Raw genomic sequence first — 18,233 nt, forward strand, 5'->3', positions numbered from 1 at the left:
CCGAGTTAGCTTTGGGTGAAGACTTCAGACATTTGATAAGGATCTCAATTACCTAAGGATGTCTGTAACTGACCTGGAAATACAAACAGTTTCTTTTTGTGTGGCAACAAGTTAATTTGCCAAAAAGGAGCTTCTCCTCTTTTCAGGCTGAAGTGGCACTAATTGGTACACTTCAGAAAGGCCACACAAAATCCTGAGATAATTACTGCTGCACTGATATTATCTTCAGTAGTAACCTCTGGAAAGGCAGCAGTGCTACCCATCTGGCCTTTCTAAATTGTAGATCCTTACTGTAAGCCCCATGTGATAAAGTGTATAGCCTGAGTAGACTCACAGAACTGCTCTATTTTGGGTTTAAGAATGAGGATTTAAAAAAAAAAAAAAAAAAAAAATCACAAAATCCAGCAAGTGGCAGCTTTTTATTCTTAGGCAAATTCCAACTGTGTCAATTTCCATTAGTCAGAGAAAGATTACAGTAAAATCACTTAAATTATAATATCTACCTGTTTTAAAATATAATAACAATTATTATTATTAATAAAAATAAGAGCAATAATAATGTAATTTTATGCTGATAGTTGTCCAAGCAGATATTAATACTTACAGAAAGCTTTGACAATAAGGACTGATGTCTAGACAGTGACAAGTCATACAGGTTTATTGCAGTTGACAAAAACATTGGAATCCCCCCCTCCCAACTGAATTAAAGTTAATTCCAGAGGAAGGCTGTATATCTGAAAGGATAGAAAGATTTTGTCAAAATATGAAAGACACCTTTGCTCTGCCCCTTTGGCAAATTAAACAGATTTTTTTTTTTTCCTGCAGTTACTATAGAGTAGAATACCAGTCCTCACTGGGAAATTATAGAATTAAAAATAATTTTAAAGTACATTTGGAGTGCAGAAGGTATTTTCTCAGGGCTGATTTTTTTCATGACAAATGCATCAATATTCAGTCATTAGCAGTGTTAATATGCATAAGCAGATCTTTAAGTTACTGATATTCATAGGGACATTAAATGCTAAACATTAGCTTTACTTATGTCTTCTAAAGATCAAAAATGATGCTTTTACTACGTGAGATTAACACAATGAAAATGATGAAAATGATGCCAGTAGGATGGCATAAGGATTTAACGTAATATTCTAGGACTTTTCAATCTTGCAGAACTGCTTCTTTATGAGGGATATTTGAATTCTGAATTTTGGTTTGCTGTATTCATTTATTTGGAATAGATAAAATAATTAACAACAAAAAAAAAAACAAAACCAGTAAACACCTGTATCCAGTAAATTCCCTAAGACAGGAATATCACATGAATATTCATTTCAGTAATAAACCCCATAATTAATAAGTTTCATACCAACCATATTCCTCTGTGAGACTACTGTGACCGTTATACATCTTACTAGAAAACTTTCTATGAAGGTCAAGATTGTTCCATTGGTAGCATCAGTGGAAGCTGGCCTCTGAAATTCTCTCCTGTAAGAGAAGAGAAGTACAACTTTTTTGTATTGTTCTGGTTTTTTGTTTTGTTTTGTTTTTCCAGGTTGCTTAAAATGCAAAACTGAAACAGAATTAAAGCAGAAATCATTTATTATATGAAAAGAAAATGCAAGAAAAGTCACGATGTTCTGCCTTCCATGGAAAAGCCCTTACTGAAGTTATAAATACACATGGCCAGTTTTCACTATAAATCGAGGTGCCATATCAATGTACATCTCTGAATTAATCTTACTTACATTTGAGTATGGTCTGAATGTGGCTCATTAGACATCATGTGAAGATATGCTCAGAAACTTATTGAAAGTTTTCAGGCACTTAGTTGAATATATTCAAATCTGGCAAAGATTATATAGCACCTACCTGTGATGTTTAAGCATAGGACAGCTTGATAATTAGTTTGTCCAGATTGATTCAGCCCATGATTAAGCAATACTATGAATTCAGGCTGGGAAATCTCAAATCCGTGCTGAAAGGCAAAAGGAAACTATTATGAAAGTCTGAGAAACCTGACACAGTGTGTCTAGGAAATGATAGTGGTCTTTACAGAGTTAAGCTCCCTAAAATGAATGGCTGTTTAAAGGTAGTTAGTCTTCAGGCTCTTACAACAGAGAAAAATGGTACACACAAACCAACAGAAGGATCAGTAGTCTGTTATCGTTGTCTTTTATTCCAGGTGTACAGAAAGAACTGAAAATGAATACAATTAAGATCTTGACATTGAACTTTCAATTACAGTTTAAATCTCCATCTCTAACTTGTTCATGAAGATTTTTTGACTGAAATATTGTGCTAACATTCGTAATCAGTTTCTGTCTTGACATAGATGCTGAGATGAGGTAAGTTAAGTGTGAATAAAGAGTGTGAGGACAGGAACAGTAATTTACCCATGCTGCCTTTTGTTATATTTTTTCCCAGTTTCTTCTGTTACTTCCATTATCAGTATTTCACCTGGACTGCATTTTTCTGTCATGTGATAATATAGCACTGGAAGGTTCAAAGCTGTTTGTTTACCAACCAGCAGCTCTGGGGAGGAAAGCACATGCTGTGAGGTCAGGGTTTGAATTTCCTTATTGATCTCAACCATTGGATATTTCATCTGTCTCTCCTTCATAACTCCGAAAGCTTCAATCCCCACCCACATCAGCTGCAGGAGAACTGGAAATACTTCAGGGCTTTATGTTAACTTTTGGAAAAAAACAGACTTTCTACCTCTTCTGGAAAGACTAGCTCGGAGCCCAATAGCTTCATCAGAAGCTGGTTCTGATTAGTACTTCACAGGAACAGGTCATTAGACATTTTGTAGAAATTATAGCATGGAATACACTAGTAAAATAATGAAAATAGAATATTTTGCTTCTGATAATGCAAAAGCAAGTTGGCTTTAGAAGCAGGAGCTTTTTTACTATTTTTTAATGAGATATATCAATAGCACTGTAAAATTTCAGTTTTCCCAGCAACAGAATCAATGGAGTATTATATCTAAAATCTTTTGAATTCTCTAAATGTACCAAGTGATTCGTATAAGTCAGTTTAAAGGGCAAACTACTGCAGAATCACCTTCCTGAAAAGTTCATAATGCCAGCCTTACTCCCTCTCCAGTTATTGAATTCTTCCATAAAAGATATGAAAACATAAAGATAGTGTCACAAAAATAGTGGTTGTTTAGGAAGTTATTGCCAACCATTCTGTTACTGAAGCGTGTGCATAGAAGAAACTATTACTCCAACCCATCTCATAGGAAAGTGAAAAGATTTTCCACACACTGAGGCAGCCTTGAACATGTATGAATCACCAATATTATTTGCAATTAAATGAAGTACACATAACCATACATTCAACAGTTATTATAAACCAGCACATTAATGCTTATTCTTCACACTTAATTGTCCATTCCCACCACATAACATATTTAATTGTAAACTCTTCGAAGTGCAATGAATTCTTTTAGTAGCTTTACTGCAATTCAATTTTAATTTGCTTTTTATGTAGCATCTTTGATACAATGTATCTTGAATTGTGAGATAGTAAGGTAAAAATAATGAGAGCACTTTTCAGAGTTGCATGCCACTACTCCCATTTTAAAGCAGTAAGGCAAATGATATATGGATATAAGCTAGAGGTGAAAAGAAAATTAATGTATATTTTAAATCAGAAAAAAAAGCAACATTCAACTACTACTCCATTAGCTTTCATCTTTCCTTCATTAAATGCTTTTGGAAAGGCATCTTATAAAAGAATAACACTCTGAAATGCTCGTACTGCTCAGAAAAAGGAAGACACTTCATATTTCATGAAGCTAATTATTTTCTTCCTGCTATCATTTTGTATAGGAGACAGCAAGGAAGGCCTGTAGATGAAGTCTGAATTGCTAACTTCACTATCTTTCAGGCAAGGATGTCAGAACATATTTTTTAGATGGGCTAGAAACTTAAGGGCTTTGTAATTCAGATGACAACATGGATGCAATTGTCCATATTCTGTGGTATGACAATGACCTTTGTTAAAGCAGCCCAGGTCATGAAATCACATCAGGACCACAGCAGGCATTGCATTTCAAGCAGGAATTAAGTCTCTGAGACCTGCAGGAGGCTGCTGGTAGAAACTCACAGCAAGGTACAGACACACAAAAAGTACAGGGAAAGGATGAAACATGACATTTGAGATTACACATAACAGTGCTTCACCATCCTGCCTTATGTCTAAAGACTGCTTGGAAAGTGGGAGAGAGGAAATTCAGGGAAATTAACAACTTGTTCAAGGGAAGCCCGGTTTTGTTTGAACAAATCCAAAGGGATGAAAATTGTCCTTGAGTGGACAGATTTGAAACTTTCCTAAGTACCTAACTCCACTTGGTTTCAATGGGATTAGAAATCAAGAGGATACTCAAGATGCCAAAAACTTGTAAAAAAAACATTCCTTTCACCATTCTGACAAATAGAGACTTTTTTTTTCTTCTTTCTGAGGAGTTGAGTTCTACCCTGGCCAATCTTTACTATCATGTTGGGTCATCAAAATTCTGATACCCTTTTAAAAAAAGGAGGAGGAGAAAAAGAAGCTAAAGGAGCAGCTGTGTTCCAGTGAAGGCCATAGTTAGAAGAGGTGTTACTTATCAAGCAACAGGTTGCATAGCTGCTTTTATTTACTCTAGGGGCTCCTCAAGTTCAGAGAACAGCATTTAGGAAAGAAAGAGTTAAACCATATAAGTTTTTAATTGCATACAGTTTCTTAACTAGACTGCTAAGTAGCACAAGGCATACCCTACACATTAGCAACTCAAAGTTATAAATGATCAACAACAAATAATGAACAAATCAAATGAATAACAACATCAAATTAATCAGCTTTCTACATTGGTAAAGTATCAAGTGCATCATCAATTCCTTGCAATTTCTATGCAATATATGTTCTGCCTCATCCCCCAAACTTGGCTGACTCATTCAGTAGTCAGTTCCAAAAAAATGACTGGGGAAAGGCAGTCACCTGCCAAATTACACACTTCAGATCCAAATAGATAGATGGTACAGATAAGATCACATCCCTTTTAGGCTGATGGGACAGCAGCTCTTGTGCTAAGCAGTCTTCCCAAAACAGAGGTCACTGGTTGCTAACCAGTCTTTCATGCCGCTTGCCAACACAATATACGGTTTCCAGGAAACACTCTGGTGTTATGTGACATTTACCATTTAAACTTAAATAAAAATCTTTGACTCCTAGGCTATGAAATATGCAGGTGCAGTCCTTGTTTGACCTAGGGCTGATTCAAGTATCTAGTGAACTGCTCCACCATATCAGTCTCAAATAAATTACTTGTGCACACAAAGTTTATCACGGACTTCCTACCAACCACTTTCTGGCATTAAAAACAAGTGCAAGAATGCTGAAAGAAATAGTATCACCAGAAATGAACAACACAAACCCACAATGAATCAACATACCTATTATTAATGAAGACATTGTTACAACTTCCATGTTTTCAGTCAGCGTCGGGAAGATGATATGTGTCTGGAAATCTGTAATACTGGTAGACTGAAGGACTTGTTGATATGAAATATCCAATGGGCATGTTAGTAAATTCTGATTTTAAATCCTACTGCAGTGGCTAGGGGTGTAGAAACTCAGATTCCTTTATCTATTATAGTGGGGTGCCCTGCTAGAATAAAAAATGCTGAAAGGCAAGCTAGAACTCTTTTTGACATGGCTAAGTATAATCCAGAAAATGCAGTGTAACCATTGTTGGATCAGAAGAGGCCACTTCTGAGGTATGAACAAATATAGATAATAATATGATTAGGCCACTTTTGTGGCACCATAGTCACAAATGTTAAGTATGTCTTTCATTTAGAGACTTTTTGTGTGTGTGTTGAGAGCTTCATATTAAAGATAAATCTAAATTATCTTCAAAAGAAAAATATTATTTTCCCTTCAGAACTGTACTAAAACATTGGGAGAGGAGTGTATCATGGTTGAAACGTCAACGCTCTATGATGGTCAGAGAAATATTTTTTCCTGATACCTTGTCGTCCTTTGAGCCTGCTCAGCAGCTAAATGCCATGCAGTTGTTCACCCACCCTCCCCCCACTTGGGAATGGGGAGGGAATCGGAGGGGCAAAGAAAGATTCACCGGTTGAGATAAAAACAGTTTAATAACAGTAACAGAATAACGCTGACAGCAGTATCAGCGGGTAATGTACAATACAGCTGCTCACCTCCCGCCGACCGACACCCACCTGCTCCCGGCCGGCGATCCCAAACACAAAAGCCCCACAGCCACACTCCCGGAAGTGAGAGCCCCTCCCGGCCCACTCCTGCCTTTATATACTGAGCGTAATGTCACATGACACGGCATATCAGCCAATCCGAGCCCAGCACTCCAGCTGTGCCCGCCCCCGCACACAGGTGAGGGCACTGGGACCTGAGGAGCCCCGGGAGTCTCAGGGTGCTGCAGCTCCTCCCGCTGCCAGACCCACGGGAGCTCTAGGCCAGCCCCAACCAGGACATACCTGAAGTATCTGGTAACTTAGAAGCCTTTCAGTTTTCCAACAGCAGTCAAGGAATGGATCTATATTTTTGACTGAGATGAACAAAGGTCAATTTTAAATGCTGTGGCCATGTGGCAGTCTTGTAAGTATTTATTCACCCTACTACTGACATGAATCACTTTTCCTGATTTAATAATAGTGAAGACTGTAACTGAAAAGAACTATATATTAAAACAAGAGCTACTCTTGCTTAAGTGTAGGTGTTTTTTTTTTTTGTTGTTTTGGTGGGGATTTTTCTTTATTTTCAAGATCATGAAGCAATGATGACAATAAAAGTCTGGAGCATGAAACCTATAGAGAAATGTAGAACATTTTTTTTTTTTTTCATAAGAGGAAGTGAACTTCTTTATTATTTAGTAAATCTTGTAATTTCTTATAGATTTATTGATAAGTAGGGTGTCTTTCAAGTTTTCTTGATTAGATGTAGATACTAGGTTTTGTACACTCAGAGGTGGCATGGACTATTGATTAGACCACAGTCTTTATATGACTATTAAATCTGTGCTACTATAAACCCCTAATTTCTGCCAGATCAGGGCAGTTTTCTTTTTATCCATATTTTATACTGTCACAAAACATCCTTGCAGCAGATACATACCAATTTTAATTCAGGTCTGCATCATGGCAGTAGTTTCACACCTCTTCTGGTTTACATATTCTTTGCAAGTGATATTCCTTGTGGAGGCAATGTGCAACCTACTGGGTTGTATTTCTGAGCAACAATTGCTAACCACAAAACAACTGTGTGTAGTCTGAAATGAAAGTGAAATACAGCTGAAGCCTAACAACAGAAAAAAATTTGCAAATGTCTGCTACCAATAACAATATTATGATCCTTCTACAAAGCTGTCTATTAAGTAGCTATTTTTTTTCCAATACTTTACATCCAGATTATAATTCTTTTATTCATTTTGGCTCTCTCACTGCATGAGAATTCCCACTGACTGCAATTATAGTAGAATTTGGCTCAGAATTGGTACTTGGGAATAAGCTGTATCTGATTCCCTGTTTCAGAACATGATCTGTGTTGATAGAGAGAGTGACACTGTTCAGAGGCATAGTCACTAATCCTATCACTCCAATCTGTAATCTGATTAACCCTCAGGCTTTCTTGGTGTTTTGGAATCTGTTTTTTGGGTTTAGTTTTTAAAAATATATTATAAAATCCCTGAACATTATTGGTTCCACTACTGTTACTGTTATTATTCTGAACTGGTTTTCCTAGGAGGGTTCTTATGACCTTGGCTGTAGGGTGACTGTGGTGTGAAAATACAGACCAAAAAGATTCCTGCTTTTCTGAATGCATCCTTTATCTTTCATCATTCTTCATTCATCATCATTTATTCATCTATTCATCATGAATAAATGAGGTTTTATTCATCTGTCTGCTTTTATTCTCTTTAGTTCTTGATTTTACCCCAGCTAAACAGTATTTTTTAAAAATTTATACAGCCTCATGCAATTTCAGACATGAGATTTTCACCCATTAATTTGGTTCTCAGGGCTGCAAGAACTGTCCCTTTGATCTCATTAGCATACAAAATAAATCACTGATCACAGTGACCACAGGTTATTCTCTGTTTATGTTTGAGAAATTTGCTACAAGATTAATGATTATTGGTCAGTTCGTTTGCCCACTTTAGCTCTTTTGTACAAACCTGCTTTGTCTACGATGTAGTCCTAAAAGAGCTTTTGCACAAGGAAAGCATTTCACGTAACAACAAAACAAACTGCACTGAGGTTGATTCCAGGATGTTATTGCAAGTCTGAAAAAACACTTCGATATTAAGATCTGTTAAATTCCACTGGTTGTTGTGCAACTTCTCAGTTTATGTTTGACGATACACTGGACAGTCTACTTAGAATAAAACATTGCTCACTCTTGATCAAGTTGGGCTCAGTCAGGAAGAAATGGTGAAAAAATTATCAGAGAATTTGCACTGGTGGAGAACTTTGATGCTTTGAGCCATTCTTATGAAAGTTATCCACTAGTCCATATTTATTTTCCAATTGATAGTATATTTGGTGATATTAATGAGAAAGCATGGTGACATCAATTTGAAGTTTAGGTTTATCAAATGAAATGTAGAACACACCATAGTAATATTTGTTCACAAAGGAAAATATACATTGTTAGAATACTCAAACAGTATTAACAAAACAAACAAACAAACAAAAATTACGAGAATGCTTCAATTCCTAAAAGTGAAATACAGTATTTCTACACCTGTGATCAACATCAGTGAAATATTACTCCATCTTTCTTACTTTTTCATTACTTGCTTTTGGCTAGTGATTTCTTCTGTCATATGCCCTCTAGAAACAGGGAGACAAAGCAAATAAATCTCTAGCTAATCTGTGTTTCTGAAGGCAGCTTTCTTCTTCCACATAATTTTAATTTTCTCGTGATAATCCATACAGCACACTAATGTAAAAAATAAAAATCAAAATGTAAAATCCATTACAGCAAGAAAGGGAACATTTTGTAATCAGAATTTTTTCCTGGACTTAATTTTTCCTAAGATACTGCAGGATCTCAAAAGTTCCTAGTTTGTTTAACATGAATATTAAAGTCATCTAGAAAAGCGTGATAGCAATAGCAACATTGCGTACGATGATAACCCATAAAGCATGTTAATTTCCTCCCTCTATTTTTAATTCAGTCCAGCCGTGAGCCGTCCACTGTTCAGTACAAGATTAATGAATCACACTCTAATTGCTTTTCACACGTCAAACTCTAATCTGAGTCTTAAGGTTTCAAGAATGTAATGTCAAAACACTTTTTCTTTTGGCTAAATCACAGGAAGCTAACTCCATCAAATGCGGCGATGCATTAGGAATGATATTAATTACATAGTTTCTGAAGATTTCAATCTGTTCTACAGTTTGAGTAGATTATAACATTTAGGCATTAGTTTGAACAACATGCATTGATTCAGCCCTGCAAAGGAGGTATGCTAGCGTAACAGTAATGCCTCCCTGCATGGAATCAGTATGATCATCTTCTAATCGTCAAATCAGCTAACTTTTTACATTAATCACTTTTGTTCATCAGACAGGCTTCTGACATATGATTGCTCAAACTCAGTGTGTTAGGGCCCTGCATTCACAGTACCTTGGAGAGCTTTTTTTACGGGGTTGGATTAAATTCAATGACTTTGCTACCGTTAATCCAAAGAAGTTTCTTCTGTCACTCCTTCATACTGACAACAAGGCATGTCAGGAAGGAGGACAGGAGGTCGATATCTTTATCATACTGACACCAACATGGGGTTTTGACACTTTGCAGATGACAGCCAACACTTCAAATCAAACCAGCTTCTTATATCCTTCAACATCCTTGCTCACTGCATTGTGTAACTGCAAGGCTGAGCTGTCTGCCACATTAGCACAGACCCTTCCCTATCACTCATGCCTTTTCTATTTCTTATCTGTACATGGTATACAGTTACAGGCTTTACAAATAGGAAATATGAAGCCAATAAGGTGGAGGTGTTTTAAAAATCCTTTTCCAGTTTTGTAGATGTGACCATATAGTACAGCCACATTCTACTGGCTGCATTTTGTCTTATAGGTAAATGCTATAGAAGTGACATAAATATGAAAAAATGATTGCTAGTTTGTGGTATATCGATTATATTAATTTGACTAAAAGACTCTGGAGAGGGAATTGCACTGCCTACTCATCAATAATTTCTTCTTTTTTCGCTAGAGGCCAGAATCAGACAAGTCCCTTAAAGAGTTTTTAATAAATGCAGTTCAGGCCTCCAGAGACTCATTCCTGACCAGGAGTTTGAAAATAGCTATTTTCAACTGAATTAAAAATGTCTCTAAATACATCATGATATTCCAAAATATTGAGCTAGTTTAGATATGCTTCTAGATTTACACAGCCCTGAATAACTCTGTCTAAAGGGTTTTCTAAGTTTATAGTAGGCTAATAATTTCAGCCTGACAGTCATTAAAATATTAGCAGTATTTTTTTTCTATAGAAAAGGGAATGCAGAGGTCTGTCCTACTGAATGAACATCCCACTGACATTTTTGCTGCAGGAAAGGTATGTGTTCCAGGCTGGCAAGTATACGCTGAAAGCTGTGTTTCAACAAGCACGGCTCTGTCAGCAAAAACTAGATGAAGGCTAGGCATGGCAGCAGCCTGATGGCAACCTGCAGAAATAGGAGTCAGTTGTTACTGCTACCTGACTCTCTGTTGTCCCCCTTTCAAAGAGTTTCATGCAATCAAATTACAATGAAAATGAGTGAAAAATTGGCAGGTAATTCCACTACTCCTCTGGAAAACAAGGACTTGTGCTTTATAGGATGCAGTAGGAGAGCATGTGAGCTTTATGTGTGGTGATGGAAGTACTACTGCAGTTCACAGAAGAAGACATATTAGCAGAGATCAGGGTCCTAAATTTTCTTTTGTTTGGACCTTCTAGGGCAATCTTCCAAGTGAGAGGGTCATCTGCTGGGATCTGCAAAGTACAGTCTTACTCCATCAACACACAATCTCCCTTCACTTTTCTCCTTGTTATACTGAGTACAAGAAGGAGCTGTCAGAAGGCAAACTAAATAAAAAAACAAAACAAACCTTCAGTTTGGCACTGCACTGAGCAGTGTTTTGGCCTCCATTTTTTTCACAGGGTGCTGCCATTTTATGACAGAGAGCAGCCCTTTGGTTAAAAGTGATACTGCTCTGTGTTTGGCTGAAGGCCATTACTTGACACTGTCATGCCCACGTGCTCTCAGGCAGCCCTGCGATTGCCTGCCTGCCTCCTCTGGACCAGGAAAAAACCTGTCCAAAACAAAATGGTGCCACCCAGTGTGGGCAGGGGAAGGGCCTCCCATCTCTGAGGTACTCCTGCATAAACTGGAGGGGTGGCTGGTACTGCCAGCCACTCACAACTGAGCATGTGACCGGCTGAGATGAGTGACTTTGGGGTGAATCTGGGAGGCAGTAGGATTTCTCCCATCATTTCCTAGCTTGTCTGTCAGGGTACCTGTACTACTAATACATAATCAGACACACACACAATTTATTTTTCACTGTGATCTAATCAAGCTTTCTTTAGGGTGGAAGAAGTTTTATAACTTTTTTTTTTTTTTTAATGTCAGAAAAATATATTTACATGGTTACATGGGCAAGCTAAGCAGCGGAGAGAATGTTTCCAGTACTGCAGGTCTTCCAGGCTGAGAGTTAAGAGAGTTGCTATTTCTTGGCTCTGCAAGACATTTACACAGCAGAAGAAAATGTCTCAGAGCTTGCTCTTATACCTGCTGCCTTTTGCAACTTGCCTGCTAATAATAGCTACATAGCACTCCCTTATGCAATACATTTTATATATATGTAATTTGAAGGAACCACCTAACTTCGCACACAGCTGCCTTCATTTGAGTAGCATAACCCTACCCTTTAATTGTTTTTGTATATGGTACTCAGACAAATTACTTCTCCTCTGTGTTTTTTTCCTTGTTGTTTTGTATACCTCTGGTGAGCTGCAGGTAGTGGCACCCTGCCTCTCGACACGGGTAAGGGCAGGGTAGGGCGGGTGCCTCCTGCATTACCCATGTCAGGAATGCCACTCTCAAATCACACTGACACTGGTGGAGCCAAGAGGCGGTGCAACTCTTGCCTGCATTCCAAAGGCATTTATGTGACTGGCTCTGGCTGCCAGATGACCAGGACACCAAGCATCCCTGGCAGTCCACTGGAGTCACAGCATCACTTACGATCCTGTGTTTGGTGTTAAGGATCGGATGAAATGCAGTATAGTCATGTTATTGCCCATCTTTCCTACTGTCTCAGTAAAGCTTTGTTTTTTAATGAGTTATCAGACTCCATTACTGTTGGGACCACATTTTTAAGCGGTATGAAATGGGCGTTGAGTCACAAAACTAAGATGAGTTTCACACAGTGTTTCTGCTCAGAGGAGGCCCATCAGGTCTAAGCTGCTTGTGCAAAAGCTAACCTTCTCTTCAGCTCCTACAGCCACTGATTGGAGCAGAGCTTACCACACACCAGTGCTACGTATTTCACTCTCACAATGATGAGGCATTGTCCCTAAAGGCTTAAAATACAATAAAGTACAGAAATTTCCATGGTGCAAGTCTGAAAACTAAAATTTAAATGCTCTGAGTTAATTTGAGTGGACGATATCTGCAGGAATCCAATCACAACTTGAGCAGTGAGGTCAAGACTGTCAAAAAGGGCTAACGCACCCTGCCAAAGGTGATTTATGAAGGTGACATGAGAACAGTGAAACTAGATATTGGTGTGCTAGGAAGCCTTTGTGCTGTGAAAATTGTCTTACCTCTTTCTCACCAAGCCTTTTCAAGTGCTGCCAGCAACAAGGGGTGTAACTCATTTTCATTTTTCTACTCAGTGGTCCCTGGGGAAGGAAGCCTAGCTATTAATAATGTTCATATTGTGTTTTTCACGTGGTAGTGTTTAGGGAAATTCTATATTTATTACCTGTAAATTGTAGGAAGAATAGGAAATTAATATATATGGAGCACATTCAGAAGCTGAAAAATAAAGTTCTCTTCTGGATGCCATTCAATGTCAGAGACAGTGACCCAGTTTTGAGCCCTCTTATGAATGACAGTAGATTTGAAGCCTGTTAAGAAACCATTTTGCTGAGTCACTAAATCCACATCTGGATGCTTTCTGTTAATTTTGAAGAAAACAATCTGTCATCCATCCTAAGGTGCTGCATGAGTTTCAAGAGCACATGCGGTGATCACAGCAATCACTGTGTTCATTACACCACGTCATTGATTCATGTACCACCACACAGTAATTTATCACAGAAACAAAAAGAACCAAAACATATTTCTAGATCAATCTGTCTGACACAATTTTAAACAAAAGAGATGTCTTTTTATCGTAACTGCTCTTAGGATCATAATGTAGAAAGAATGACAAATACATTTGGAGGAAGTAAGGGCTGTAAGGTTCAACAATTGTTTAAAACATGAAACTTACTATAAATAAAGTTCATTAGATCAATAAAGAAAATATTAATGAATTAATTTTCCTCTATGGCCTTTGATGCTCAGTTGCACAGAAACAACAGTGAAGATTTATGCAGTGAGGGGCACTCAGATTTCTTTTCTGAAATTCTTAATATTAATTCCTAGTGATAATGACATGCTGTGATGGCACTGTACTTGCTTTCCCCTTATTACCAAATAAGCATTCAGAAACAATACTTTAACAAAATATGCTATGCTGCATATATATGACATAGATGCAACACATATAAACAACATATGTATATAATGTGTATCCTATCACGGTGGGTCTATGGACCACAATCTGAAAACCAGTGGACTTAAATATAACTACACAAAGACTGAGATTGCCGGGAAGCATAAGATTTAGGGTTCTAACTCATACAATTTTTTATTAGCAATTGTACTAATCATGATTAGGTCTTTTTTAAAAGCCTGCACTGGAAGTTTCATTGCCATTTATTTACAACATCCCTGTATAAATCATTCATCTGGAGATTTGTCTCCCATGTGTCATGAAAACATTTCTGTAAAATCCTCTTAATGGAGTCTATGAATCAATGTGCAGTAAGTGTCACAGGTTGAATCAATGGCTTAAGAACCAAGAAGGCTTTTTTATAGGCAGGTGTCAAAAGCACTGACTGAATTAGAAACTTTAATCTTTGGCAGTCAGTGAAATTTATGCTACAAAGAGATAGTTGGAAAGTCCTACCTTTTTCACTGCTATGGATATGAAAATCTATCAGGACCTAAAAGAAGGGCCATAGAAATGAGAATTCTTTAGTCTAGAAATGAGAAGATTGAAGGGATATATGATAAAATGATACCAGTCTTCAAATACCTTCAAATAAAAGACAACCAAAAAAAGAAAATAAGTTCATAGTACTATAGGTCTTAAAATACAAAAAGGGATGAAGTTGTTGGATCATTGGCAACACTTTCTAATAGTGAAGACTGAAATACTGGAACAGGTTATATGGAAGCCTGTGAAAACTTCATCACCGGTTTTTAGGTCCAAGCCAGTCAAACCGTGTAAAGAATGATCCATTGCGAGAGATTCTTCCCCGTCTCTAAAAAAAATAAATTTCTTAAAGTCTGTTACAGATGTATTGTTTATGATTTTTATTACTTTGACAATGGGGAGAACTCAGTTGCTGGTGTGACTCACATCTGTAATATCCAACAGCTTCTGAAATACTAATGTTCTATCACTAGCACCTACTTTGAAGTTCCTTTTAACCTACTTTTGGACCTACCTGAAAGGTCTTTTTTCCCCCCATTGTCACATCTCATCAGACAACCCCTGAGAAAATGGGATTTTGGCAAATACATTATGTATTTAATACCTGAGGTTTTAAAAGTAGATTAGTCAGGTGAAATTATAAGAACCAGAAAGAAAATGTATGCAGGGTTAAGAATATTTCAATGTTAACGAAGAAGGTAAAATCCAAGACACAACTTTACTGGTGAAAATCACTCCCCTTAACCAAAATTCAGTTATCAAATAAAAGTGACATCATCAGTTATTCCACTATCATGAGTTACAACCCTATTATCTCCTTTGAACGACAAATAGTCAGTGAAATAAAAGGGACATCACCTTGGTGCTCAGTTATCCATGGAGATGTTGCTCAGATTACAAACCTAAATGAAAGCAGCTCTCAAACCACTCTGTGGCTCTGCAGATTTATTACAGTTGCCAGTGGTCTCTTAACTGTAGCTGTACTGTCCCATGAAGTTCAGCTTCACATGTCACTCTGTGGCCGTAATAGGCCTGCTAAATATAAGGAGTTTCTTAATATTGACTTTCAAGTTTTTGGCTACTTCTTCAAACTCCTTCTTAGCCCTGATGATTTTAGTTAGTGTTTCATATGCCCAAGTTCATGCTCTTCTTACTGACTTCATCAGTTTTATGATTTGGGTTTTGGAAGTAATTACAAATTATTAATCAATTAAATATTTCATCACTTATTTTGCCAAGAATTTATTCTCACTTACTTTTTAAGACAGTGAAATAAGAATGCTGTATATGGAATAATTATTTCTGATGTATAAAAGAGAACTAACCTTTAACTTGATATAAAACCTGGACTCTTTTTAGAAGCGTCCAGCATAATTGTCTGAATAATGAATTAAGAGCTCAGGCAATGTAAATGGAGAGTACTGTGTATGTATGCAAAAAGCTCTCTGAAGAGTTGTAAAAATCTATTGCCATTGAGTGTCATTCGATCATCAAAACATTAAAGTAATTAGATGCCACTCTGAATTGTACAAAAATGGATACAGATGTAATTTGTCATACAGGTTTTTTAAATTCTCAATAACTTCTCTTAATGTTTATTAAAGGCACTTTCAGGTACAAAGAGCCATAATGTTTCTGGAATCTATGAAGTTAGCAGCTGGTGACTGTCTAGGAAAATATACCTAGGGCAGCCTACATTACTCAAAACAGTCTCTTCTTCAGTCTATGGCTATTTAACAGAGAGGAGAAGGAGTCTGGGCTCCTGCAAAGCCGGAGGACATAATTCTGTCCGATGGTTTTAATAAGCATAGCAGGTTAGCCAGAAGGAAGTCCAAGGTTTTGTTAAGTTGCCCTAGGTTTCCCACTGTCCTGAGCTTCCTAGGGAGTAAAAGATGGAACAGAAAATCTTTTAAGACCTTATTAAGGACAAAACATGCAAGCTTCTATAACTCTTTTTTTTTTTTTGTATTTTCCCATCTTTTAGTTATTTCCATCAAATCAGAAATCCTAAGATAAATAGACATTATTTCACAGGCTGCTTAGAAAGGTTTAATGTTACACAGCCTGAAATAAAAGCTTACAATTAACCTATAGAGCTAGTTGCCTTATAGTTATTTTTCAGGAAACTAGACATTTTCAAGCAATACTTTATTCTTGGTCATCCTTAACAGTCCATTATTTCCATATTCAGGATAATTGTTTGGGTCCATGAAGTCTTGGAAATAAAACAAGTTTGAAGGTGAAGGGAAAAAAAAAGTCAGTAAGCATCCAGAAAAGTAATTGTATTTTTACTTCAGCTTTTTAGAAAAAAAACATAGTATCTTCTCTTATTTGTTACTCATTAATTAAAGCTGAAACTTCCAAAACCAGTGTTAAATTTAACTGTGATTTAAGAACTCATCTGTTAAGCTTGTTTATTTTAAGATAAGGTGACTAGACACCAAATCAGCTGCTGCTTCAAACAGAAAATGAATTTACAACTACATACCACATACAAAATGTCATCCTTATGCAGATATGTTCAGATTTGTTGATGCAAAGACCCTTTACTCAAAACATTTCTAAATCAAAATCCAAGGAATCTTTCTACCAGCTTCTGGGGTTTTGGTTTTTATGTTGTATGGGTTTGCAGGTTTTTTTTTTTACTGCTGTTGGGAGCTGCTTTTTTAGTAAAATGCATGTATTTTCTACAAGGACACAAAAATATGTCCAGATAAAATAATTAACCAGTGTTTATGATCAGATTATATCATGGTGTAACAACAATCTACAGATACAGGTTATGGAACAGGTATGTGGTGATTTTACCTTTACTTTAGAGAAGTATTACTGAGTTGGACTTAATGTAACCAACTCCCAGCTTGTTCCACATGAATTTTTGAAAATACAATTTTCATTATGATCAATAAGTATTTGCAACATCACATTTAATATTTTTAGGACTTAAAATATTTAGTTGGGATTTTCTCATGATAGATATCTTTTACAGACAATGAAAAGGCTACACAATTCTGTTTTTTTTTTTTCCTCCTATGAACATGTTTGAAGAACGGTGGGGAGAGGAAGGGTTTTGAGGTTTTGTTTTAGGTTTTTGTTTTGCTTTGTTATTTTTGTCTGTTTGATCACCTGGGAAACTACTACAAAAGAAACTGGAATTGTTTTCCAGGCTGATAACTCTGTGAGCTGCACAGAAATCTAATACATCGCAATGAAATTGATATTTGCAGTGGTGCTCATTTTTAGGTATGCTATAACTTCTATAAAGCTTCTTAGGAAATGAATCGTGTTGTAGTACAGGTCTAATTTTAGCAGACTTGAGGAAAAGAAAATAGGCCATTTGCTTTAGAATCACGCTGGGTAAAAGCAAGAAGTCATTTAAGCTGAAATTGTTATATAAGTACATTTATGGTGAAAGAACAATTCAAATAAAAAAGCATGACAAAAATTATGAGTACATAAAAACTGGCTATATTTTTTTAATCAGCCTAGTTTCACACATGTATGTTTGGACACAAATGTATGCATGTTGTACATGGAAGAAAAAAATAAGACAGGAATGCAACAGACAGAGATAGATACTTCTCACTAATTAAGTTTCCAATTAACAATACAATCAGCACAAGCACAGAGTTGCCATCAGTGCTGCTCTGAAAGTGTCCACAGTCCTACAGCAGTAGCTGACACCAGACGTGACAAGCTGAAAGCCTTATGATAACACACTCCTACACCCCAGTGGTAAAAAAGGGACATGTCTCCAAGCAAACCTTTTTATTCAATCAGAATAAGCAAACAAACAAGCAAAACAGTCTGATGAGCATATTCAGACTTGGAATTTTTCCTTAAATATTTCATTAAACCAGAGGGAATATTTGCAAATGCTCTAGTACTTCTTTTTCAACATTGGGACGCCAATCAGAATTGAGGTTTATGCAG

The 18,233-nt window shown here is 36.7% G+C and overlaps 1 long non-coding RNA gene across 2 annotated transcripts; it reads right to left on the reverse strand.

Moving 5' to 3' along the window:
* Positions 1-400: 400 nt before the first annotated feature.
* Positions 401-5,535, reverse strand: LOC116962147. Of its 2 annotated transcripts, XR_004407391.2 has the most exons (4): positions 5,442-5,535; positions 1,867-1,972; positions 1,364-1,482; positions 401-734 (listed from the first exon to the last, which is right to left on the reverse strand). It is a non-coding gene; the product is annotated as an uncharacterized LOC116962147 (long non-coding RNA). The 2 variants fall into 2 exon arrangements; XR_004407390.2 differs by having other exon boundaries at positions 401-1,482.
* Positions 5,536-18,233: the final 12,698 nt, after the last annotated feature.

This window comes from Tyto alba, unplaced genomic scaffold (assembly GCF_018691265.1).
Source record: "Tyto alba isolate M040663 unplaced genomic scaffold, T.alba_DEE_v4.0 Super-Scaffold_1000006, whole genome shotgun sequence".
Classification (NCBI taxonomy): Eukaryota; Metazoa; Chordata; class Aves; order Strigiformes; family Tytonidae; genus Tyto; species Tyto alba.